The sequence below is a fragment of the Leguminivora glycinivorella genome, chromosome 25, assembly GCF_023078275.1.
Source record: "Leguminivora glycinivorella isolate SPB_JAAS2020 chromosome 25, LegGlyc_1.1, whole genome shotgun sequence".
NCBI classification, from domain to species: Eukaryota; Metazoa; Arthropoda; class Insecta; order Lepidoptera; family Tortricidae; genus Leguminivora; species Leguminivora glycinivorella.
The window spans coordinates 5,399,257-5,425,449 of NC_062995.1; the positions used below are offsets into that span (position 1 = coordinate 5,399,257).

General features: G+C 36.4%; 2 long non-coding RNA genes across 2 annotated transcripts; both read right to left on the bottom strand.

Annotated features, from left to right (window-relative positions):
* Positions 1-3,856: 3,856 nt before the first annotated feature.
* LOC125239071 lies at positions 3,857-6,243 on the bottom strand. The gene is made up of 3 exons (XR_007178491.1): positions 6,192-6,243; positions 5,654-5,728; positions 3,857-3,995 (listed from the first exon to the last, which is right to left on the bottom strand). It is a non-coding gene; the product is annotated as an uncharacterized LOC125239071 (long non-coding RNA).
* Positions 6,244-6,420: 177 nt separating this feature from the next.
* On the bottom strand, positions 6,421-7,430 carry LOC125239046. The gene is made up of 3 exons (XR_007178489.1): positions 7,286-7,430; positions 6,873-6,989; positions 6,421-6,531 (listed from the first exon to the last, which is right to left on the bottom strand). It is a non-coding gene; the product is annotated as an uncharacterized LOC125239046 (long non-coding RNA).
* Between the last annotated feature and the right edge of the window lie 18,763 nt (positions 7,431-26,193).

Below are 26,193 nucleotides of genomic sequence, written 5' to 3' on the forward strand. Positions count from 1 at the left end.
GACAGAGCCAGACTACATTTCTGCGGCGTTTCGATGACGTTTTGTTTCGCAGAAATGACCTTCGATTACGGGGCCTGGTTTATCCAATACCTATTGGATGTAAAAAAGGATGTCAACGATCCTAGCCTCTTTAATACATATACATATAGGATATCAGTAGCATAAAGTGAAATCGCACTTATTCGCACGTGTGTTCGTACAAAGTTTTGAAGAATCTTTGCGCACTAGTGAGAGCCTATAGCACATAGTTATTACTAAAGATCGTTATCAGGGTGCACTTTTCGTGCAAAGTGGTACGGTTGGCAAAAAAAAAAACAAATACATTTAAATATTTACTTTGTTCTTAACTACAAAATAAATACTTACCTTCTTAGGATTACACCTATATTTTTAAAACAATATACGTCAAATGACATTAATTATGTATGCCATAAAAATACATTACGCGAAGTGTAATTTATTATAATAATAATATTGGGATCGATCTATTATCACTGACAGGACTATTGTAGCCAATAAGCCTGACATTGTCATAATAGATCGATCGCAACGCCGGGCCGTGGTCGTCGACATCACCATCCCCCATGATGAGAATCTTGTGAAAGCCGAGAAGGACAAGTCCAGTAAGTACCTAGACTTGGCTTACGAGATAACCGCCATGTGGGATGTGTAACAGAACAAGCGTCTATGACGAGGAAATGGACTCGTTATTACATATAAAACTTACGGCGAATCAACTTTTCCTTGACCAACTTTTTGGTGCATATTTCCTTCGGGATTTCATTGAATATTTTAACAAATAATATCTTTGATGGTTAATCACATGTTTAGTTACGTCATCACTGATAAAATTCACTATTATTTGGTGCAAAACAGGTTGGAAAAACATATTTATCAACAAACTACGTTCACATGGACGGAATACTGACACTGACAGTTGTCAGCTGCGTAACGTTCCGATATTATGTCTGGATTTCATTTACAAGTCAAAGAAATAATAATGACTAATATTGGTTATTATGCTTCCTGAGTATATCATTCAATGTAACATTTAGTAACAGATAAAATATTTCATTGCGAAATTACTTACAAAATAAATAAGAATGTTCCACAAAATAATATTTACGTAAAAATATTTGCGAATCGCTCCACTATTGGACTACATAGGTATCAATATCAATAGCTCTGTCTCTCTCTAAAACACGTGTACTCGGCACGTGTTGATAAGCAAACATCCGTGTGTTAATCGTGAACTCTAATGCATAGGGCATAAGACTTAGTAAACAAAGCACACGATTGAGTAGCCATCTTGTCGGAAGTCGATGTCAGAAGTCGGAAGTCGAATGTCAGAAGTCGGAAGTCGAATGTCAGAAGTCGGAAGTCGAATGTCAGAAGTCGGAAGTCGGATGTCGGAAGTCGGAAGTCGGAGATAGAATCTATAAAAGGGTCGGAGCGAGCCGACGCGCGTCATTCTTAAAATATCTACAAGACTAACAGTGTCTCTGGCTTTCGTGTGTTATACTGGTGAGTGAAGTTGTTCTGCTATTATTTCTCTGTTTGTTTTTACTTGGAAATTATTCTAAGTGATTGTAAACTTTGAAATTGTGTCTCTGTTTGATTGTGCGGGGACAATATCGTCGTACAGTTGAACTTAGACCTGTGGTGGAATTGCTTTACTGTCAGTTGTGGGGTTAATTTAGTGTTCTATTTATAGTGTAGTGTTATATTTAAATTGTTGTGTATAGTGAAGTTTTCTGTGCTTTGTTTCATGAGTGCCGTCAAGCAATACAAAGACTGGGTCGATGTATGGCTGGTGCTTGGAGATAAGTCTGTGTTTGGTTTTGTAGGGAGTAATTCTTGCAAAACTAAGCTTAGATTATAGCACGTAAAGGAAACTTCACTCGTTTATTTAGTTGGTCAGTAAAATTGAATTTAGTAATTTTCTATGGGGTTATTTTGTGAAAGTTATAAGCCAGATCATTGTTTGTGACAGACTGTTGTCCGGCTAAGCGCTTTATACCTTGCGGCTGTTAAACATAAGGCGTTTAGGGGTCTTTTTGTTCCAAGTGGAGGGCTTGGACGCTTTTTTATACTTACAAAAGCGTATTTTCTCACCGGTCTCAAAGAGTCCAACTGTTAGATGGAAGTGAGGACTTTCACGATTGACGAAAGGCATTAGGAGTAATCCTTGCTCACTGAAGTCGGCAGTATTTGAGGCTGGGGTCCTATATATATATATATTTATTTACTCGGTGCTCTAGTCCATGCTGGCGTTGGTTGTTGGGGATTTCGGTTGTGATTGATCCATATCTAAGTAAAGTTTGATCGCAGCTGGGTCTCCCATGTGGCTGGTACTGGTGTGTCCTAGAATACTGGATATATACACGGATAGGGCGATCTACTCTCTGCTACCCTAGCCCGCGGGCAAGAGCAGAGGGGGGGATCTAACCAACACAAGCCTATAGGTTGCCTATCTCAGCTTCGCTGGCTGAACTGTACAGCTCTAGTAGGGATACACTTGCGCATATTCTGAACACAAGATCTATGGTAAGTGATGGTCTGTGTTTCAGATATGTTAGAGTAGGGAAAACAATAGGATTAGGGTAGCGTCACACACTATTTCTATGAAATTAGGGTTGTTTTACGATTGGTTTTGAAGTATAATTGATAGGCGTGTATTTATATGATTTTAATGGACTTTAAATGTGGTGTTTACTATCTTAAAATATGTGGTAAAACTGGTAATTTATAAAAACTCTTATTACTGAATTTATTTGAGTGAAATTAATAATTGTGGTAGCAATTTCTGATTCTTCATGTAGCATCGAGCCAGTGAGTGTTGCTAACTAGTTTTTCATGGTAAATTCTATCAAGTTGGTTAGGGAAACAAACTATACTTTGGAATAAAAAGCATAGATTTGTTATAGGGCCCAGTGGCATGCGAGCGCCGTCCACTGATGACAAGTCAAAAGCTTCAAGGAGTTACTAGACTTACTTACTTCGTTCTCAGTGGTAGCAACTACTCGGAGCCTTGATGATACATTAGAAGGATCGAGAAGTTATGGTCTATTAGCAGTATTGGGGAAAAGGGGGGTTTAGCTAGGGACAAGAAACAAAACAAAAAGGGGGTTAGTTTGTAGATAGATAGCCCTTCAGGCTTACTTGCTTAGGATGCCCAATAATGTGGTTTGATTGGGCCTAAGGATTCCAGACGGTATCGCAAGTTCTCACCCCAAACCGGAATCGAAAATAGAGCGTAGCCGATGTTTTCTAAAATATTTTTTAATATTTATTTCATGTATGTTTCACTCACTAACTTTTATTCTAAAAATTTCTTCATTACGTCACTAATTTTCTCACTCATAACTTTCTAGGCCTAAATCTGATAAAATACTCTTCTATAACACTATATTATTATGCTACAATAACCTTTATTCTTCTTTAAAATATAAATAAATAAAATTTTAAAAATTAGTCAAAAATACAGCTGATACTCATTAAAGGATCTAGGTTATCGCGGTTCACATCGAAGGGTTCTACTTATTCACGCTAGACGATCACAAGGCCAAATTTACGGGGTATATTTAAAGGGGGGTTAGTTATACTAATGGTTAGTCAAGTAAGTAAGTAAATAAGTAAGGTGAGCGGAGTTTAGTTACATTTTGGTTCCGTGCCCAAGGGATCTAAGATGTGCTCTGTAGAACACATCTTGGATACCAAGGTTTATAAATAAATAATAGGAATTAGCCTTACCAGGCTACATTTGTTGTTGTGAAGACGAGTGGGTGTGCTGTATTTCTGACTTATTTCATCTCTAAATAAAACTCATATACCTAATATTTTTATTCAATCGCTATTTCATAAAAACAAAAATAACTTTATTGTTAGTAAACACGTCTGTAGTATTTTCTTCCATTGTTAATTCTTGACGCGTTCCGGGCGAAGTCATGCATCGATGCGGAGTCAATTGTATGTTCATCTCCTTCCACTGGTATCTAAAAAAAAAACATAGTAATAAAAGTAAAGTAGCGTAGTAAACTAAGACAAAAAAAATATTTCTAGGAAATTAGTTCATAGTCGTAGTGGTTAAACATCGTCCCCAATAGGCGATTCGGGTTGCGTTGCTACGTAGCAATTGTTGGCATTGGCACATCTTGACGTTCCTTTGCGCCTATGCGAAGTACTATTATTTATTCTGTGTCTTAATGTACGTTTTTATGGCTGTTGTATAGGCAGGGCTAGTACGTAAAATACTAGGTACTTATAGAAAAAATATTCATGTACCTAAAATAAAAGAAGGCGCGGAGCTGTAGCACTTTAGAAGAGTTTGCCACCTAGTGACCGGAATTGGAAACATAAGTGTGTACACTATGTACAATAGCAATAGAATTTCATGTTAAAACAAATAGTGCTCTATCGGCCTAGTACATTTTCATAGCAGGCTCTGCCATCTTCAGGGCTATTTTGAAAGCTCACATCACGTTTGCACTTCACACCGGAGATCGGATAGCTTCGATGCTGTCTTATATAGTCCATGAACACTCTGATATGTATGTTCCTGGCAGGCGTCTGTTATACAGAATTTCATTTATAGGCAGGATAACTACTAGTTAGGTCAGTAAGTAGGTCGCTAACATAGTCTAGATGTAAGATTATTTTCCTAAAATAATCCAGGATACCTAAGCTCTAGATTTAAGACCTAGTAATACAAGAAGATAGGCTCTAGTCTAATGGCTATGGGGGCGCGATTATTCATTGTCGCGCTGAAGTACAATATTATATGGGGCGTCCCGCCATTTTTCTATGAATACTGAATAGCTACACGCATGTTATACTATGACAGTACCTCCTTCGATGGATGGTTTATTTGCATTTCAGTTGTAACTCTATAATATATGTATTGTCTCACAGGATTTCATACATCATACAATAAATTGACAAAGTTTTTATACTGAATATTTTCACTATGAGAACAAATGTCTGTCTGTTAGGTTATACGTATTAATCATATTAGGACTAATTTAAGTTCATTAGCTTATAAGTCATCATATATTTTCATATTACATCCGTAGTAAACAAGCATACGTCCCTCTTGATGGTGAGAGGTCACCATAGCCTATATCTGCCAATTATTTCAATAAATTAAATCCACTGTACGAATTTCAACCTTCTATAGGTATACATTTTTACTGTAGTAATACAAATAAGTATGTATGTATAAACAAGATTTTCAATAGCTTCATATGACATGAGTTCGTTATCTCACATGATAAGCTGTAGGCTAGTCTAAAATAGTAAGTGTAAAACCATACAATTATTATGTTCGGTAGATTGTGTACACAGCTTTTATACAATATTTCACAAGTCAGGAGTATGCCAACATACTGTACTTCATTACAACCATGTCAAACATATCCTACGAAATATTAGCATTACCAGCATCTGGGAGGTCGTACCTCGCCATACCCTAACTCCACCACTGCTTGATCATTGTCACAATTGCTTAATGAATTTCATGAAAATTGATTGAAATTTGTAATATTCCTGTTAAGTAGGCATAGATAATAAGCACCATTACTATTATAAAACCATATTTTACTGAGGTTCAGAAATAGTATGTAGTATGTGGTACGCATTAAGTATGTAAACTTACCTAACATGACCGGGTCCAGTCTGATTGTCGGATTACTTTGTTACTAGTAGTGCAGATTAGTGAGTCCTCAGTACACTGAAAGGAAATAGTCAGACATTAGAAATTTTCATATATTATAGAATAAGAAAAGGGGTATTGTTTAGAGTGGGGTTCTGCCAAATTGGGTTCAATATTATTTCATTTATCTATTCACGGGGGCGCGTCGCTTAATTTTGGAACTAAGACACGCCCGTGAGAAATATTGTGTCAGAAAAAACAACGCATACAACAAAATTTACAAAAGGAAAAAAAAAATATTAAAAAGTTTGAGAACCCCTGCCTAGCAGTTCATATCTACATGAGCTAGGACATAAATGAGTTAGTAATAAGTTTGCTTAGCCAATAAAATTAGGATAAAGTAATGTAAGTTTAATTTTCACTTCATCGCTATGCCATCGCTATACTTCGCCTAAATTTTCTAAATATAATATTAATGCCATGAGCTGTTCACTTTTAAATTTAATAATTAGAACATGTTATTATAATAAAACATAAGTACCTTTCATTTATATGAAGTCAGTAGATATATGGAAGACGGTCCAACCTGAAGCATGGCCTCTCGGGTAAAACCTGAAATTGTACATATTGAAAGATTAGTTAAAAAAGGGTGTATGTATGTTTAAGGAATCTTGGGGTAAATACATATCATTAAGATTGTTTATATTTATTATCTAGAAGGCATGTTTCTATGTAAAATGAGTCGTTAGAGTTAATTACTTACTTGGGATTGCTAAGACGGAGTACAGTCCATAAAGGACACACCGGAAAATTCCTCAGTCCACCTGCACATTGCCGACAGCTGGTTGATGTTCTTCAATGATGATAATCCATTTCATATACTGAAAATTGATACATACACTATTTAAACTCAATGTAGCAGAAATAAAATCTATGCTAAGTCTGGATTTTTAGTCTACATAATTTTATTTAAGTATCAGACGTCAAGTTTTATCTTTGAAAAATACAAAATTAAAGTTTGGACAAGATTCAATGCCTATTTTTAAATGCCATGACATTCGTTTGAGGTCCTACAAATATTATTTTCCATAGCCCATAAGCCAGCGCTTCAGAAAAATAATTGAGAAGTTTATATGTTGGTACGGAAACAACGTTACAATTTCCAAGAACAGTTAGGTAGCCTAGATCAAATAAATTAGTCGAACATATTTTTAATGCTTACCGTTTAACCAAGGTATGTTCAGTTTCTATAAATATTGTTTTCCATAAATTTGTGGCAGATGTGTAGAAATATCGGACATTGTAAACTTTCCAGAGAAATCCCAATTAGATGTTGAAACTGAAAAATCGAACAACCATGTAAACCTCATTGAAAGTAACAAATATATTTTGTTAGTTAGGCCTATTTCACGTACATTTAGATCCTCTTAGGGAATGTGAAAGTCAGAAAGTAATGTGGGGAATTTACTAATCAGTAACTTGTCTGACGACAGAACAAAGAAATAAGAAACATTTTGCGATAAAGAAAGCCAATTTCAACTTATACGTTAGAGATTACAGATATATTTTGCAGGTTTTCGAAAACAACGGCTCGTTTGATGACATGACACATTGAAGAATAAAACAAGGGCTTACCTTTGCTTGAAGGTTATGTATCCATGTTTAGTTACGTCCACTGAACTAGGCTGGATTTCGCCAGGTTTGTTCACCAATCACTTGTTGCGTTGGGTATAAATAACACAAATATCTAATATTAATTTCATTTTTCCAGTTTTTTAAACGTTTTACATGAATAAAAAACACCACCGGTACTTAACCTAGCTTAACGAAAAAGACAAAATGTCAAAAACCTCCCCTGTCAGATAAATGTCATTGTCATTGTCACATATTGTGAAAACCGCGGCAATATATGACACATTTGTAAAAAAAAAAAAATGTAATCTAAACAATACGTTCGGAAATCCGTATTAAATGATGAGACGTCATGCAATTTTTGACAAAAGATATTGTCCGGTGTTGCCATCTAAAAAAATTTACTTCACTTTTCCTTTTATGAAAACCAGCATAAATATTTCATTATAGTAACATAAATACAATAGATGTATTTAAATACAAAAGATTTTGTTAATTTAATTTTCTATTGCTTAAATCACATCAAACTATTCAAGTTGTGTAGATTCTGAACGGTATTTTGTAAATAGGGCCTAACACATGTCCCCTTACAAGTGCGGTCCGACCGTCTGTTAGATCCTTAAAGAATCTCACAATATATTTTTAATCTGGTCACACTTTTGTAAACCGATGCGCACACGCGATTTCCTACGCATTAAGACAAATCTACACGATAGTTTTCGTTCGATTTCATTAAATTATGAAAAAAAAAAAATCAATTATATATTTCTAATAACTAGTCAAATATTTGAACATTATGATAGGCTACATTTATGATATCAAATAATTGTTTTGTTGATTTAATGTTTGTGACTACTAAAAACACATTAGTGTGTTTACAATGAAAATACGCCCATGAGGACAATTGTAAAAGAAAAAAAAAACGGTTAAGGATGACAATATTGACAGTGACAGTTCCTTACGAAAAAAAATCTGAGCGCGAAGTTATTAAATTTTATTTAAGAAAACCGATTTCACTGAAATTATAGTGTTATGTAGCTTCAAATAATTAGTGTAATTGATAGTGTAGGAGCATGTGTGATTTTTAGTGACGTCTTATTATCACACGTAGAGAAATGTGAGAGTTAACTACGTTTTGAAACGAAGAGCTCTGTTAGTGAAAACATAGTAATTTCAATTAGTTTTAGGCCATAATTAGTTAGTTAAAAAAGGTGTTAGTGCAATAGTGCAAGACTTGAGTACATGGAGACAGAGTTAGCAACAGTTTGGACGCGAAAAACATGAAGTGAACATTGAGATATTTCGTGGGACGTTCGAGTTGAAGTACCCGGCTTTTGATGTCAACTAACGGAGGAGTAAGAGTTTTTGAGCCTGGTCTCATACCTGCTCATAGGACCAATGTGTTACTGAAGATTTTCAATATGATTATGTTGTTAGTGGTGCCATATTATGCCACACTAAACAGAAGAATGGAACAGAAAATGCCGATCAAGAAAAATACATATATGTAAGTGTTCAAAACCCCAGTTAATTTACCCTATTCTAGTTTTATTGAGCAAACAAGACGGAGTTTTATAGTCTGCAGTAATTTTTGAGTTAGAAAAATTAAAGTCACTTAGCGATCAGACATCATACTTGAGGAAAAAAAAAAAATAATAATAATAATTGTAGGTGAACGTAAATGAGACGTACGTCTCATATGGTTAAAGTACCTAGATGGTCCTGCAACCTTAGTTGGCATATTTTTTTTGGAAAATATTTTAACGCTTGTGATTTTTATTTTATCTTTCCCTCTGTTTATTGGAAGTCTTTAACTTTAGCTTTTTTAACCTAAGATAGATTCTTACCACAGCAGTGTTCTGTCATTGAACATAGTGGATCAGCGAGGACGGTGGAAACATGCGGTGAAAACTTCAGTGTGTGTTTAAGTGCATGCTTAGTAACGCTAGTGAAATAACAAGTGTTTATGATATTCGATTTATGCAATATTTTATTTTTTGACCAATGATTGGACAAATAAGGACTAGCCAACTTTAGAGTTGAAGAAATATTCATTGGTTTCAAGTTACTTGCTGTGTTCAAAAATAAGTAACTGGATCTTTTGCGGTTATGCTGATTGTGATCAAGTGTGCAACGTGTCTTCGGAAGAGGTTTCATGGTGTCCTGGGTTATGACACCGACTGAGAAGAGAATAGTTTGGAAAATTTTGAAATATTACCAGGAGGCCAGCAGGATCTAATCATCATCATTAGCTACTCAAGAACTCATCATAGAACTAGCCAAGTATGAAAAGAAAAAAAAAAGGAAGAGAGACACTTTAACCAAGTTCCTCAGCCCATTGTCGTGTTTGTTAACAATTTGCAAAGTTTGCTGCAGCTGCAAATGTAATGAAGAAGGAATAAATTGCCCGAGGTTACAAAAGACTTTCGGGGCATGTTATACAATATTGAAGACATAGAATAGGACAATACAAGTTTTAAGCTCGTTTCAAGAAAAATTCATTATTTTGTTATATTATTATCCAATCAAATAAAAGTATTTTGAACCTACTTATGACATCATTTTGTATTTTATCATAAGGCAATTAAAACCAAAATAAAATTTTGCAGATAGTTTGAAAAAAAAAAAAAAAAGGGAATATATTTTATCAAAACCACATCAAATTTGATGTTACATTATATTTTACAAAAAATATCAAAACCATATCAAAATTAAGGATACATCATATTTTGCGGGAAAAAATTGAAAATATGAAAACCACTTCAAAACTGCAATTACTTTTTTTTTTGCAAAATTGTATTATGCGTTTATTATGAACATTACATGATGTGTAATGTAAATTTATGAGTACATTGGTTACAAGTTAATGACTTCTTAGTAAAGAATGTTTATTTATTGCGACATACTTATGTGGAACATTATTATTTTTCTTTAAACGTGTCATGAGTTCTTCAAAATTTTATTGAGATGCAGTGTTATTATTATAGGGGTGGTAGAAGTCAAAATTTTGACTAAAATTAATTTTATTTCTATAGTGATCTGTGTGATAAAGGGCCTTATTGGCTAGCCCATCGTAAAGTTTCACTGTCATTTAGTAGTTTCATTCCTAGGATTATAAAGTGGTGTATGGTGGATGTAAATCTATAATACGGATTTTTTTTATTATCTAGATAAAGAAGTCGGTTCATTATGTGGACAACAATTTTTTTTTTAAATTTTTTTTGTATAGAGAAAGTATTGAACATTCATTGTATGGTTGGATTCTTTTAATATAATCATAATTGGACATATAGTATCTAGTCTACCTGGGGTAGACATTAGAAAATTCAGAGCGGTGGATAAACTATTTTTCATTTTAGTTATTACAGTTAGCAGTGATATTTATTATTTATGCGTTATCGGTTTTACATTATATAGGGTGGTATACTGTACGATGTTGGTTGGCATCAGTGCAAATCCTCGTTTCTAAGCATAACGATTTTATCAGACAAAGATCAGAGTAGGGAGGGCCACTATTTTTTTTTGCTTACTTACTTTTATAAATTTTTTGCATTTTATGCTATCAATTTTGCTATGAACTGTAAAAAAAAAAAAACAAAGACAGGAAATTGAAAGTAGGGTAGTGTCCTTACAGTAATTGACTCTAATTAAAATGTGAACATAAAATGTAACATTTTGTTCGTACGAACATTTTATTTTTAGTATGTGCATCAAACAATTTTCACACATTGTCAAATTGTTTGCGGTTAATAAATATTTTGTAAAAATGAAATATAGACGTATAAAATGAAACCTATCATAGATAAATAGAATTTTTTTTTTTTGCCTTCGAGTCAGGGTAGAGTGGGGTAAAATGGGATACGTGAATTTTTGAGGTTATTGTGTAATTTTATTTCCATTTTTATTCGTTATTTTGATTACTTTTAAAAGCGTTGGCTTTCTGTTGAGATCGAGTGAAAGAGCGAATGAGGAAGTAAGAATGGTTACATTGTGTGTGTGTGTGAATAATTTAGAGATGATGAATGTTTATGTAGATGTAAGAATGTTTTGAATGGGATGAATGACTGAATGAAGTGTGTCTCGAATGATTTTTTTTTATGGAATGAGTGGATTGATATAGACAGACAGCGCTGGAAAGTGGTCAAAACTAGTTTGGTCGGAATTTGCGGGGAATAAACAGCGGGGGGGCTGAGGGAAACACATTAGCCATAAAAAGCTTATCGGTTAGGTTAAAATCCATTTGGATTCGACCCATTTCAAGGGTAGTTTTTCGTGGCTACTCACTCTACAAGGTAATAAGACCCATACTAAAACCACACACCTCATCTTGAATGGGATGTATTTGACAATCGACATATAAAAGGGCCAAAATCGTCTAGTGAGAACGAGGCTCTTTTCAATATTTGTTTCCTTGTTATGTGTTCAAATATGTGAAGTTTAGTATCATCAAATCATTTCTTCATTTGATCATGATATGGTACCGAGTTGAGGTACATGCTTATGTCATTTAAGGTTTGTTTTATAAAAAAAAAAAAAACACTCTCAAATAAACTTTAAGTCTGTATATTTTATTCAAGTATGAGACATGCGCCAAAGCATGTGGCTGGGAGTGATTAGGTAGAGGAATTGGTTTGAGTTTCGACAATGGAGATTGAAGGCTCTGGACTTATAATGAGAGCTCTAAAGGTTTCTTCGTAATTGCGTGGGAAGTTATTGTGAACTCGTTGAAATTATTACGATAATTATTCCGGTCCAACAGTGTGGATGGAATGAATATTCGCCGCGACCGGGGAACGAGCTAGCAAGAACGGGTTAATAGGACCTATCAGATTCACAACCTGGTATCCCTGGCGATGCGTGGACTCTGAGAAAGGGGTTATCATGGTTCATTGTCGAGATTCTGATGAGCTGATTTCAAAACTGAGTCGCTAGCAGTTGCATAGTATTGGAATACACACCACACGATTAGAAATGGGGGATATTTCCGACTGATCTAGAAATATTTTTCATTCTTTTATTCAATTTTATTGCTTCTTTTGCTAAGTGAGATTGGATTTTTTTACAAACCACTTTGTATTTTATAAAAAAAGTCCAATCTTGGGGGCGAGTTGTAACAGAACAAGCGTCTATGACGAGGAAATGGACTCGTTATTACATATAAAACTTACGGCGAATCAACTTTTCCTTGACCAACTTTTTGGTGCATATTTCCTTCGGGATTTCATTGAATATTTTAACAAATAATATCTTTGATGGTTTATCACATGTTTAGTCACGTCTTCACTCATAAAATTCACTATTATTTGGTGCAAAACAGGTTGGAAAAACATATTTATCAACAAACTACGTTCACATGGACGGAATACTGACACTGACAGTTGTCAGCTGCGTAACGTTCCGATATTATGTCTGGATTTCATTTACAAGTCAAAGAAATAATAATGACTAATATTGGTTATTATGCTTCCTGAGTATATCATTCAATGTAACATTTAGTAACAGATAAAATATTTCATTGCGAAATTACTTACAAAATAAATAAGAATGTTCCACAAAATAATATTTACGTAAAAATATTTGCGAATCGCTCCACTATTGGACTACATAGGTATCAATATCAATAGCTCTGTCTCTCTCTAAAACACGTGTACTCGGCACGTGTTGATAAGCAAACATCCGTGTGTTAATCGTGAACTCTAATGCATAGGGCATAAGACTTAGTAAACAAAGCACACGATTGAGTAGCCATCTTGTCGGAAGTCCGATGTCAGAAGTCGGAAGTCGAATGTCAGAAGTCGGAAGTCGAATGTCAGAAGTCGGAAGTCGGATGTCAGAAGTCGGAAGTCGAATGTCAGAAGTCGGAAGTCGGATGTCGGAAGTCGGAAGTCGGAGATAGAATCTATAAAAGGGTCGGAGCGAGCCGACGCGCGTCATTCTTAAAATATCTACAAGACTAACAGTGTCTCTGGCTTTCGTGTGTTATACTGGTGAGTGAAGTTGTTCTGCTATTATTTCTCTGTTTGTTTTTACTTGGAAATTATTCTAAGTGATTGTAAACTTTGAAATTGTGTCTCTGTTTGATTGTGCGGGGACAATATCGTCGTACAGTTGAACTTAGACCTGTGGTGGAATTGCTTTACTGTCAGTTGTGGGGTTAATTTAGTGTTCTATTTATAGTGTAGTGTTATATTTAAATTGTTGTGTATAGTGAAGTTTTCTGTGCTTTGTTTCATGAGTGCCGTCAAGCAATACAAAGACTGGGTCGATGTATGGCTGGTGCTTGGAGATAAGTCTGTGTTTGGTTTTGTAGGGAGTAATTCTTGCAAAACTAAGCTTAGATTATAGCACGTAAAGGAAACTTCACTCGTTTATTTAGTTGGTCAGTAAAATTGAATTTAGTAATTTTCTATGGGGTTATTTTGTGAAAGTTATAAGCCAGATCATTGTTTGTGACAGACTGTTGTCCGGCTAAGCGCTTTATACCTTGCGGCTGTTAAACATAAGGCGTTTAGGGGTCTTTTTGTTCCAAGTGGAGGGCTTGGACGCTTTTTATACTTACAAAAGCGTATTTTCTCACCGGTCTCAAAGAGTCCAACTGTTAGATGGAAGTGAGGACTTTCACGATTGACGAAAGGCATTAGGAGTAATCCTTGCTCACTGAAGTCGGCAGTATTTGAGGCTGGGGTCCTATATATATATATATTTATTTACTCGGTGCTCTAGTCCATGCTGGCGTTGGTTGTTGGGGATTTCGGTTGTGATTGATCCATATCTAAGTAAAGTTTGATCGCAGCTGGGTCTCCCATGTGGCTGGTACTGGTGTGTCCTAGAATACTGGATATATACACGGATAGGGCGATCTACTCTCTGCTACCCTAGCCCGCGGGCAAAAGCAGAGGGGGGGATCTAACCAACACAAGCCTATAGGTTGCCTATCTCAGCTTCGCTGGCTGAACTGTACAGCTCTAGTAGGGATACACTTGCGCATATTCTGAACACAAGATCTATGGTAAGTGATGGTCTGTGTTTCAGATATGTTAGAGTAGGGAAAACAATAGGATTAGGGTAGCGTCACACACTATTTCTATGAAATTAGGGTTGTTTTACGATTGGTTTTGAAGTATAATTGATAGGCGTGTATTTATATGGTTTTAATGGACTTTAAATGTGGTGTTTACTATCTTAAAATATGTGGTAAAACTGGTAATTTATAAAAACTCTTATTACTGAATTTATTTGAGTGAAATTAATAATTGTGGTAGCAATTTCTGATTCTTCATGTAGCATCGAGCCAGTGAGTGTTGCTAACTAGTTTTTCATGGTAAATTCTATCAAGTTGGTTAGGAAACAAACTATACTTTGGAATAAAAAGCATAGATTTGTTATAGGGCCCAGTGGCATGCGAGCGCCGTCCACTGATGACAAGTCAAAAGCTTCAAGGAGTTACTAGACTTACTTACTTTGTTTTCAGTGGTAGCAACTACTCGGAGCCTTGATGATACATTAGAAGGATCGAGAAGTTATGGTCTATTAGCAGTATTGGGGAACGGGGGGTTTAGCTAGGGAAAAGAAACAAAATAAAAAAGGGGTTAGTTTGTAGATAGATAGCCCTTCAGGCTTACTTGCTTAGGATGCCCAATAATGTGGTTTGATTGAGCCTAAGGATTCCAGACGGTATCGCAAGTTCTCACCCCAAACCGGAATCGAAAATAGAGCGTAGCCGATGTTTTCTAAAATAATTTTTAATATTTATTTCATGTATGTTTCACTCACTAACTTTTATTCTAAAAATTTCTTCATCACGTCATTAATTTTCTCACTCATAACTTTCTAGGCCTAAATCTGATAAAATACTCTTCTATAACACTATATTATTATGCTACAATAACCTTTATTCTTCTTTAAAATATAAATAAATAAAATTTTAAAAATTAGTCAAAAATACAGCTGATACTCATTAAAGGATCTAGGTTATCGCGGTTCACATCGAAGGGTTCTACTTATTCACGCTAGACGATCACAAGGCCAAATTTACGGGGTATATTTAAAGGGGGGTTAGCTATACTGTTGGTTAGTCAAGTAAGTAAGTAAATAAGTAAGGTGAGCGGAGATTTAGTTACAGTATTATAAAAATCCTAGCCTAAGAATTAAAATGAATAAAGGAAATAATAATAATAATATTCTTTATTGTGCACCATACAAAAAAAAAATACACAAGATGGATCACGCTTAATAACTAGGTAACAACAGGCGGTCTTATCGCTAAGAAGCGATCTCTACCAGACAACCTTTAGGTAGCAGGAAGCAATGAATTATTATATATATTATATTATTTAAATCCAAATAATCAAATGCACTCTAAATACGACTAATTATCTAGAATTTTTATTCAAGTAAGTAGTTCAAGTCAAAAGTAGTGCACGAAGTAAGACGAGCACGGAGGAGTGTAATAAAGTGCACGAATAACTCAAGCACTCAACCCAGTATCTTCATTCACAGCATGAATTTGACACAATACCCAGATTTTATAACAACCTTCTTGTAACTTCTATCAACGTACAAAGGTCATTTAGTTATTTAAAATGGATTTTTTCTAATCGACGTGAAAGACTGACAGCCAAATATGAACAAATTTTAGTTATTTATTTAATGTAATTTGGATAAGTAATTATAAATATGTATATATTTCATAATTTGTTAAGTATATGTAGTGTTTTAAAAAATACTTGTGTATTTGTTTTTTTGTCAACCATACTCTGCCACCAATACAGCACGCTGATAACGATCTTTAGTTATTACTTAGCACCATATTTATTCCAATAGATAACGCCTATGAGAAAAATGGCTGCAGAAGAATACTTAGTACTTATTTGCTAATTTCGCCACCACGGTAACGGCATTCTGTGATTTTCGCAGTACCTAATTTTTTACGGGCCTTTGCCCGTAGGCACTAGGCATGGCACTTGAATTTCCTTTACAAAACCAGTGCAGTGGCTTGGAAGTGTAGTAAGGACCTTTGTAACTGAAATTTTCCGTATTGCTAAATGCAGCATAACAGCATAAGGACCCTTCTCAGCTGAAAAACTACAAATTAATACTACTTAAGGGTATCTAATACAAAAATTATTGATCTTTGCCGATTTTTTATTTAAAAAACCGGCCAAGTGCGAGTCGGGCTCGCGCACAAAGGGTTCCGTAGCAGCAAATATAATAAACCAATAACTTAACCAAAATTACAGTTAAATCAACCTATCTCAAAAACTATAAGAGATACTTTGATCAAACCAAAAATCGTTGAAAGAGTTAATTAGCATGCATCACCTCTATTTTTTTTAGAATTTTATACCCCGTAGTTATAAAAATAGAGGGGGGGGGACATACTTTTTACGACTTTGAGAGCTGATATCTCAAAAACCGTTCACTTTAAGAAAAATGTTTTTTAGAAAACTTTATATCATTTTAAAAGACCTTTCCATTAATACCCCACACGGGTATGTACATCGAAAAAAAAATTTTCATCCCTCAGTTACATGTATGGGGGCCCCACCCCCAATTCTTTTTTTTACTATTTAGTGTCATAATTTTGTAGCGGTTCATACAACACATATTCCCATCAAATTTCATCACTGTAGTACTTATAGTTTCCGAGTAAATCGGCTGTGACAGACGGACAGACGGACAGACGGACAGACGGACAGACGGACATGACGAAACTATAAGGGTTCCGTTTTTGCCATTTTGGCTACGGAACCCTAAAAATTACCCTGCTTCTATAATTATTCATTAATTCTTCATTAGTACGTACCTATTCTTTGACGCCTGAGAATTTATTCACAATAGCTTATTTTTTATACATTTGCTATGAAAACTTTGAAGCAAGTAAAAATGTCGCTCTTATCTGCCATATTCGAGCAATGCTTTTGAGATATAGCTGCAATGTGACACAGTGTCAAAAGTGAAGTCTCTTGTTTTCTTCATAAATAAACAATACACAGTATTCTACAAGTAAGCCTTTACTGTGTACTTAACACAGCAAAAGGGAATGTACAAGTTTCTAATGGGGTGGCAACGCGCATGTGACACTGTTTGAGTTGCAGGCGTCCATAGGTTACGGTCCCCGCTTTACATCAGGCGGGCCGTATGCTTGTTTGCCACCGACGTAGTATATAAAAAAAAAAAGCCTCAGGGTTATTTTACAAGTCAATAACTTGAAATCATGAAATTGAAATTTCTTTATTGCCACAGAAACGAATTAACAAATTAGCAAGTAAGCCGGCTGTTCATCTGCTGCATTGTTCCCCCTTGATCCACTGTGTCCCTTTATCCACTGTATTTTTACCTTTTTGTCTTCATTGGTCATTTGCCGGTGTTTATGCTTCCGTTTTTAACCCCCGACGCAAAAACGACGGGGTGTTATAAGTTTGACGTGTCTGTGTGTGTGTCTGTCTGTCTGTCTGTGTGTGTGTCTGTCTGTGGCATCGTAGCTCCCGAACGGATGAACCGATTTAGATATAGTTTTTTTAGTATAAGATAATGTTATTAATAATTGCACATAATACGTAAGTACTAATTAACATAACAATAGGAAAAACATGAAAAAAACTCGCTAAAATATTAACATAACTAGAACTTTCGTCCGTGAACTATAAGACCCTAACCCTTTAGGCGGAGTACGTCATTTTCTTTACTAGTCACTTTCTGGTTATGTCATGTTCTGAAGACGCCACTTTCTGTGGACGTCACGTTCTAAGGAGGCCACTTTCTGAGAGCGTCACGTTCCGAGAATGTCACTTTCTTAGATTGCCACTTTCTGGAGTTCGTCACTTTCTGAGTTCGCCACTTTCTGAGTTCGCCACTTTCGGATTTCGCCACTTTCTGACTTTGTCACGTTCTGGGTTCGTCACTTTATGAGTTTGCCTCTTTCTGACTTCGCCACTTTCTGACTTTGTCACTTTCTGATTTCGTCACTTTTAGGTACCTACAAGAAGTGTATTTTATTTTTCTTAAGACTGCGTCAACCTTTTATGATGTTTATAAAAAGTTGCTAAGATATTTGGAATTGCACATAATTATTTGAAACAGAAATACCAAATACTAAGTACAAATACCTTTATTCTGTCAACTCGAAAACGTATTGATTTTTTTAGCAACCTAACCACTGACGTGCCACCAATCCGGCCGCTGTAGTGCGACGTATGCTTATTACGTTGTAGTAATTTCATTACATTTGGAAACATTGGGACCAGCGCCGGCCCGTGCACTAGATCAGGGTAGAGCGAGTTTGAGTTTTAGCGCCCTTGGGAAGAAGTTTCACTACGCAGGAAAATAAATTTCTGCTACACATTAACGACATGTTGGTCCCAGGTATTTTTGGGTATGCCGATGATAGCACTGTAGCGGACAGATATCTCTCCAGCGCGCGCGCTAATAAAGAAGAGGTCCAGTCCTGTCGACGAGCTTTGGTAGATCGTATGAATTCATCACTCAGCGCGGTGTCTGATTGGGGTGATGCTAACCTGGTCAAATTCAACGCTACCAAAACGCAGGCGTGTCTGTTCTCTGCAAAACGGAGTCCTTTTGACCTGACTCCGACTTTCCGGGATGTGTCTGTGCCGATATCTAACCACCTTCAGCTACTTGGCATGAGTATCTCGTCTAACCTGGGCTTTGGGGCGTATATAGAATCTCTTGCTAAATCTGCGGCCAGTCGATTGGGCATCCTTTCCAGGGTCAAGCGGTTCTTCTCACCGGGACAGCTTCTCCAGCTTTACATAGCTCAAGTCCGATCTTGTATGGAATACTGCAGTCACCTTTGGGATGGGTCCGCCAAATATCAGCTGGCCGCTTTAGATTCTATTGACAAACGCGCTAGGAAGCTTATTGGTGATACGAGACTAACAGATTCTAGACTGCAGAGCCTTGAACATCGTAGGAAGGTGGCATGCTTATCGGTTTTCTACAGGATACATTTTGGGGAGTGTGCGATGGACTTACATAATCTAATCCCCCCGTCTCCTTTCTGTCAACGCGGGACTAGGCGCGGACTTGCGTTTCACCCTTACGTCGTTTCCTTGCCAATGATTCGCACTAAACGATTTACATCTAGCTTTATCATGCGAACGGCTAAGGAGTGGAACTCACTTCCTGCATGTCTATTTCCAACCCACTATAATTTGGATCTTTTTAAATCAAGAGTGAATAGACATTTTTTGGGTAAACATGCTTCATCCTAGACTGCATCGGCACTTTCCATCAGGTGAGATTGCGGTCAAATGGTTTACCTGTTCCTCATAAAAAAAAAAAAAATCGCGAGCGTAGCGAGCGCGACATTTTTTTTTTTCATAGTAGTGCCATAATTTGAAGATTAACGCAATATAGAATTTATGGATATCATCATACAGAGTACGAAAGGGACAAATGGTTGAACAGGTTGAACTTTCGCAGTCGCACCCTAGTTTAGTTAAGTGTGGCTGACCGTTGATATCATGTACATAAAATAACAAACAAAATGGAGCACTATAGTGGCTAAGACAGGAAAGTAGATTCGGATTTTGTTCTAACTGAAAGAGAACATATAAATAGTAAGCGCGAGCGAAGCGAGCGCGATTTTTTTTCCTATTGACTCGATTTATTAAGACTCAACCCGCCAGCGGGGAATCCGCGAACTTTCAAGCTTTTGTCTTCTGAGCTGCGGTCTTTTACATATTTTGGGGTATTTTGACTTCACAGGGCGCCTATGTTCCCGACTTTTAGGCCTTCTTATATTTCGCCATCACTATTATTTTTATAATACTAAGAGTCAATTAAGAGATTAACTGCGGACTCGATCGTCACCGTCGGGATGTCCATTTCGGTATTTTGCCACTAAGTGATCTTATTGCTTTGAAGTTCACTCACCACCTGCTGTGACTCAGAAAATTGCGCCTCTCTGAGACGTTTTGCGCCTTTGGCTTTATGAGGAGCTCCGCTTTGGACTATCGGGCAGACTCATATTTTTGCATTTGGATAGCGACGTAACTTTGTCGTTCGCCGCACAATAATATGGTTCGTCAAGGGCTAGAATCCTCCTTTTACGGCGCCCTAGCAACAGCGCCCTTATGAATGTTGGTATAGCCTGACAAGTTTTATTTGACCCTCGCCACGTTGCGGATTTTCAGCTGAACTAATTTATTTTACTGGCAAGGATTAATATTTGACACCCGTCGTCAAAAATCATTGAATGTCAGTGATGTAAACGAGAAGTAAATATTTTCAATTTTCTAACGGTTTCATCGCAAATTTGCCCAAAATAATATTTAAAAAGGTGAAAATAATTATACTTAAGGTGATAATTTACTAACAACAAAAAAGGATGAAGGATTTCACAGTATTTCGATAACAATGTTCCGAAATCGTTTGTTGACATGTCCGGTACTGACAATTTATAGTGCGGTTGTCCTGTACTGATTATTTGGTTTCGATTTAGCTTAATTTATTTTTTGTTCTTATTTAAGGTGTCTGTAGCTCTGCCGTGAAAAATATTTATAGAAATAAGAAGGCCGTTACATCATTGACACCAGTATAAAAACAAGGTCCCACGCAAAAAGAAAATAAACATCGACGACTTCGATAAAGGCACAAGATTCATGGATTTTAGGCTGTGCGGAAACAAGTAGCGAGTATTTAAACCTTGCTTATTACTATATTATTAACTTTGATTCTCTAAAACCCTGTTTTCATTTTCCACAAATATTAAAGCGAAACCAGTACACGCTGTCCCCATTATATATGACGTCCGCACATTATTGCCATATGAAAGCGGTTTGTAGCGACACTCTTTCAGGGTCAAATAAAATCTTGTCAGGCTTTATATGTTGGCAATGTGGTGCAACTTTCCACTTAATCTGAATTACAAATCTAGATTTTCAATAGCTGGATTAATTCCCGACTCCTCTCGCCATTTTGTGATATGTGCGCGCCCACGCAACGTATAATTTTTTGTATGGATTTTTCCACATTCTCGATTTTGGCGCCCCCTTGCCATGTGGCGCCTAGAGCGGCCGCTCCACTCGCTCTACCCTTAATCCGGCCCTGATTGGGACCGATTCTGAAACCTAAGAGCCTGAGGTCCTGAGATAACAAATATTTAAAAAACACACGAATTGAAAAAACCTCTTCTTTCACATATTTTGAAGTCGGTTAAAAATAATGAGGTTGTAATAAGAGTAATAATTAAGCACATACATTCAACCTACAATGTGAAGATAATAAAATAATGCGTAATATTTTTAGTTAGTAACATTTAGGAAGCGATCGCACGACGTACTCGTAGTAGTGTGCGTGTCTATTACGCATACATACAGCGAGCCAAGCCACGCCGCTCTAAATATCTAATCTGTACAAGCTAAAAGGTTGACACAGCCTTAAGAAAAATAAAATAAACTTCTTGTAGGTAAGTACCTAAAAGTGACGAAATCAGAAAGTGACAAAGTCAGAAAGTGGCAAACTCATAAAGTGACGAACCCAGAACGTGACAAAGTCAAAAAGTGGCGAACTCAGAAAGTGGCGAACTCAGAAAGTGACGAACTCAGAAAGTGGCGAACTCAGAAAGTTTAATAGTTTAATAGTTAACATTAAGTCTAAAAAACCGTACAGGATGTAACATTAATGCTGGTGATCCATTTAAGAGCATAACCGGTATCGAATAGCGGTTACGAATACCACTTCCTTTTTTTAAAATAAACACCATGAAAATTAAAGGTACTATAGAAGGTAATGTATAAGCCGTAGGATTTATCTTCGGCAATTATGTTACATAGTGTATAAAAGGATTAACTGCTTTGCAAATTTTGAGATTTCGTACATTAGAAAAAAACATACTCCAGAAAAAAACTGTTTTTTTCACGGTTGTTTTTTCATGTTTTTTTTTTCAAGCCAGAAAAAAAAAACGTTTTTTTGCAACCCTAGGAATTTATATGAAATCGAATTGAGTGACGTCATGGTCAACTCAGTTACTTTATATGTTTCTACCTGACTTATTAAAAATAAATTGGATTTAAAAATAACTTCTGTCCATGTTTTTCATTTATCTGATGCTTTATTTCGTGCATGGTACAATAGTAGTACATTACGATACAAGTGCGTAAAAAAGGAAGTTCGAAACGAGTGGCGATAAATTAAAACACGACCGAAGGGACTGTTTTAAATCGACACGAGTTACGAATTTCCTTTTCGCACGTGTATCGTACGACGTTTTTCAGTACAGACACACCTCGGACACTGACGATCAAATATTTGAAAGAGGCGCGTTCTTAGCACACATTCTAAGCTCGTGTACGTGAACGCGTACCATGCTTGTATGAGTGAAATATGACAGATTGATTGTTCGCATTTTTGACAGGCGGTAACTGTGAGGTAACCGAGAGGGGGTGGGCAACGCTTTTAGAGGGGAGCGGGAGTGGCCATACTGTACGATAGTACTCTTCATTATACTGTGGTACAGATGAGCCTCCGAAGTTTCGACCTGGCATATAATGAACCACTTCTCGCACTAGTGCGTAAAAAAAACACCATCTGTACTGAAATAGTTATTTGTTATACAAGGGGGCAAAGTTGTATTTAACGCCGAGTGTGGAATTGAAAAACGAGCAAGTGAAAGGATTCTAAAGTTGAGTCCACGAGCGAAGCGAGTGGTTCGAGAATAGAATCCTGAACTTGTGAGTTTTTTAACACACGAGAAGTAAAATACATTTGCACCCGAGTGTAACACAAAACTTTTTCCCCTCACTATAGCGAGGAAACTACAACGCAAAAAATGTGTTTATCACTGCTTCCAGTAGTTCCACGGGTGGTAAATCATCTTTTGTATTAGATTCACCTACTTTTATCAATTTTAAAGCAGTTAATTTGACTTTATTCAAGGTCAAATTACTTTACCCACTAGTGGATAAAATGCGTTTTTACCCGCTGGTATTAAAGGACAAAACACGTGTTTCCGAGCTAGTGAGGGGAAAAATATATTATTTTAATTACAGTCAAGTTGCCTAAAGAAAAAACTCATAAAGTCTGACCAGAAATATAACTAGGACTACGAGCCATGTTGCGGAATCTCATTAGAACTATTTTCTTCATACTTCCTACTATACCTATTTTTAGGGTTCCGTAGTCAACTAGGAACCCTTATAGTTTCGCCATGTCTGTCTGTCCGTCCGTCCGTCCGTCCGTCCGTCCGTCCGTCCGTCCGCGGATAATCTCAGTAACCGTTAGCACTAGAAAGCTGAAATTTAATACCAATATGTATATCAATCACGCCAACAAAGTGCAAAAATAAAAAATGGACAAAAATGTTTTATTAGGGTACCCCCCTACATGTAAAGTGGAGGCTGATATTTTTTTTCATTCCAATTCCAACGTGTGATATAAAAAAAAAAAAAAAAATATTTGCCAAAAAGTGTTACAAAAGATTTTACCTTTGACCACCACACTAGGCTAGGCCTGTCTCTGCCTGTATATATTGTTGGATAGGTATTTAAAAATGAATAAGGGTTTACTAAGATCATTTTTTGATAATATTAATATTTTCGGAAATAATCGCTCCTAAAGGAAAAAAAAGTGCGTCCCCCCCCCTCTAACTTTTGAACCATATGTTTAAAAAATATGAAAAAATCACAAAAGTAGAACTTTATAAAGACTTTCTAGGAAAATTATTTTGAACTTGATAGGTTCAGTAGTTTTTGAGAAAAATACGGAAAACTACGGAACCCTACACTGAGCGTGGCCCGACACGCTCTTGGTTTTTTTATACTACGTCAGTGAAAAACAAGCATACGTTTGCCTTCAGCGATGCTACTGACTGACACTGTCTCAGCGGAGCTGGCAACGCATTCCATAGCTTCACTGAGTATACTGTGACTGATTTGTCGTACGATCGGTGTCTATGAGAAGGGATCGTAAGCGAAAGGTCCTGACTAGATCGCAACCGGTCACTGCTTTCCGCCAAAAACCGGAACCGCTCCTTGAGGTGGGAAAGGGTAGAACAGGGGGCCGATTTTTGAATGTCGGCCATTCGATTTCGTGAAATTCGTTCAATATTATCTCCACTAGGTACTGGCGATTTAAATTCTACTAACAGGATAAAAAACCGGCCAAGAGCGTGTCGGGCCACGCTCAGTGTAGGGTTCCGTAGTTTTCCGTATTTTTCTCAAAAACTACTGAACCTATCAAGTTCAAAATAATTTTCCTAGAAAGTCTTTATAAAGTTCTACTTTTGTGATTTTTTTCATATTTTTTAAACATATGGTTCAAAAGTTAGAGGGGGGGGACGCACTTTTTTTTTCTTTAGGAGCGATTATTTACGAAAATATTAATATTATCAAAAAACGATCTTAGTAAACCCTTATTCATTTTTAAATACCTATCCAACAATATATCACACGTTGGGGTTGGAATGAAAAAAAATATCAGCCCCCACTTTGCATGTAGGGGGGGTACCCTAATAAAACATTTTTTCCATTTTTTATTTTTGCACTTTGTTGGCGTGATTGATATTCATATTGGTACCAAATTTCAGATTTCTAGTGCTTACGGTTACTGAGATTATCCGCGGACGGACGGACGGACGGACGGACGGACGGACGGACAGACAGACATGGCGAAACTATAAGGGTTCCTAGTTGACTACGGAACCCTAAAAAGAGTGGTCATTACCACTAGTTTTAAAATTACTAGCCGTCCTTTTTCAAAAATAGCATTACGTCGTTTTTCACAAACTTTCGAAAGGCGAATTTGTGCGTTCGAAATTGAAAAATCGATACCCAACACTGAAAAGGAGGGACAGTGTGTGCAAGTCTCTGCGACGGCTGATGGGTAGCCACTCGAGATGCTCACGGAATAACGAAATATGGTCAAGTTTCCTCAAACCAAATATATATATATAGACCGTCAACCAAATCTTGTCACTAAAACAAAGCGGCAAATTTGAAAAATCGCGGGCTAGCAACACTAGTTTTGAAAATCAGTGGAAATTCGCATGTCATTTGTATCTTATCTGTGGAAACCTCCACCCTACCAAAAAGAGAAATAACTAGTATACTTATATCCGTCCCTTTTTAATACATTATCTAATTCGTAAGGAAGTAAAGGATGAGTATACGCGTTTCACATGTTTTTTTTATTAGGGAGGCATTCCAATGCTGCAGGCCCAACGAGCTCCTTAAAAAAAAATCTCTGTGGCTGTTCGACGTACATTGCTGGTTTTTGTTCGTTTCATAGGGATACCATACTTTAGTTTGATGTACATTGCTACTGCCAAAATTTGGTTGACAGGCTATAGCATGTCCTTACGAACTACTAGTAATCCATACTAATTCCATACTATTCCATATACTATATACTAATATTATAAATGCGAAAGTAACTCTGTCTGTCTGTCTGTCTGTCTGTTACGCTTTCCCGCTTAACCACGCAACCGATTTTGATGAAATTTGGAACAGACAATCTTTAGACCCTGAGACAGAACATAAGCTACTTTTTATTTAAAAAAAAAGGGATGAAGGGGTTGAAAAAGAGGTTGAAAGTTTGTATGGGATTTCTTAATTTTAAAAGATAAAACCATGAAACTTTATATTTTAGCACTTGATAAGAAATCATTGAACATCTTGATAACGGATAGGGATAGGGATAGGGATTGGGATAGGGGTAGGGATAGGGATAGCGATAGCGATAGCGATAGCGATAGCGATAGCGATAGCGATAGCGATAGCGGATAATATGGGTATCGTTAGAGGGATACGGATAATCGGTCGGCGGTCTCTTACAATCAATGTGCTCTAAGACGATCGTTGTTTGGTTGCTTGAAGATTACGTTTGCGATAAGTATAAGCAAAATGTAAAATTTTTTAAGGGATAATAGAAAAAAGTACTTTTTACCCACC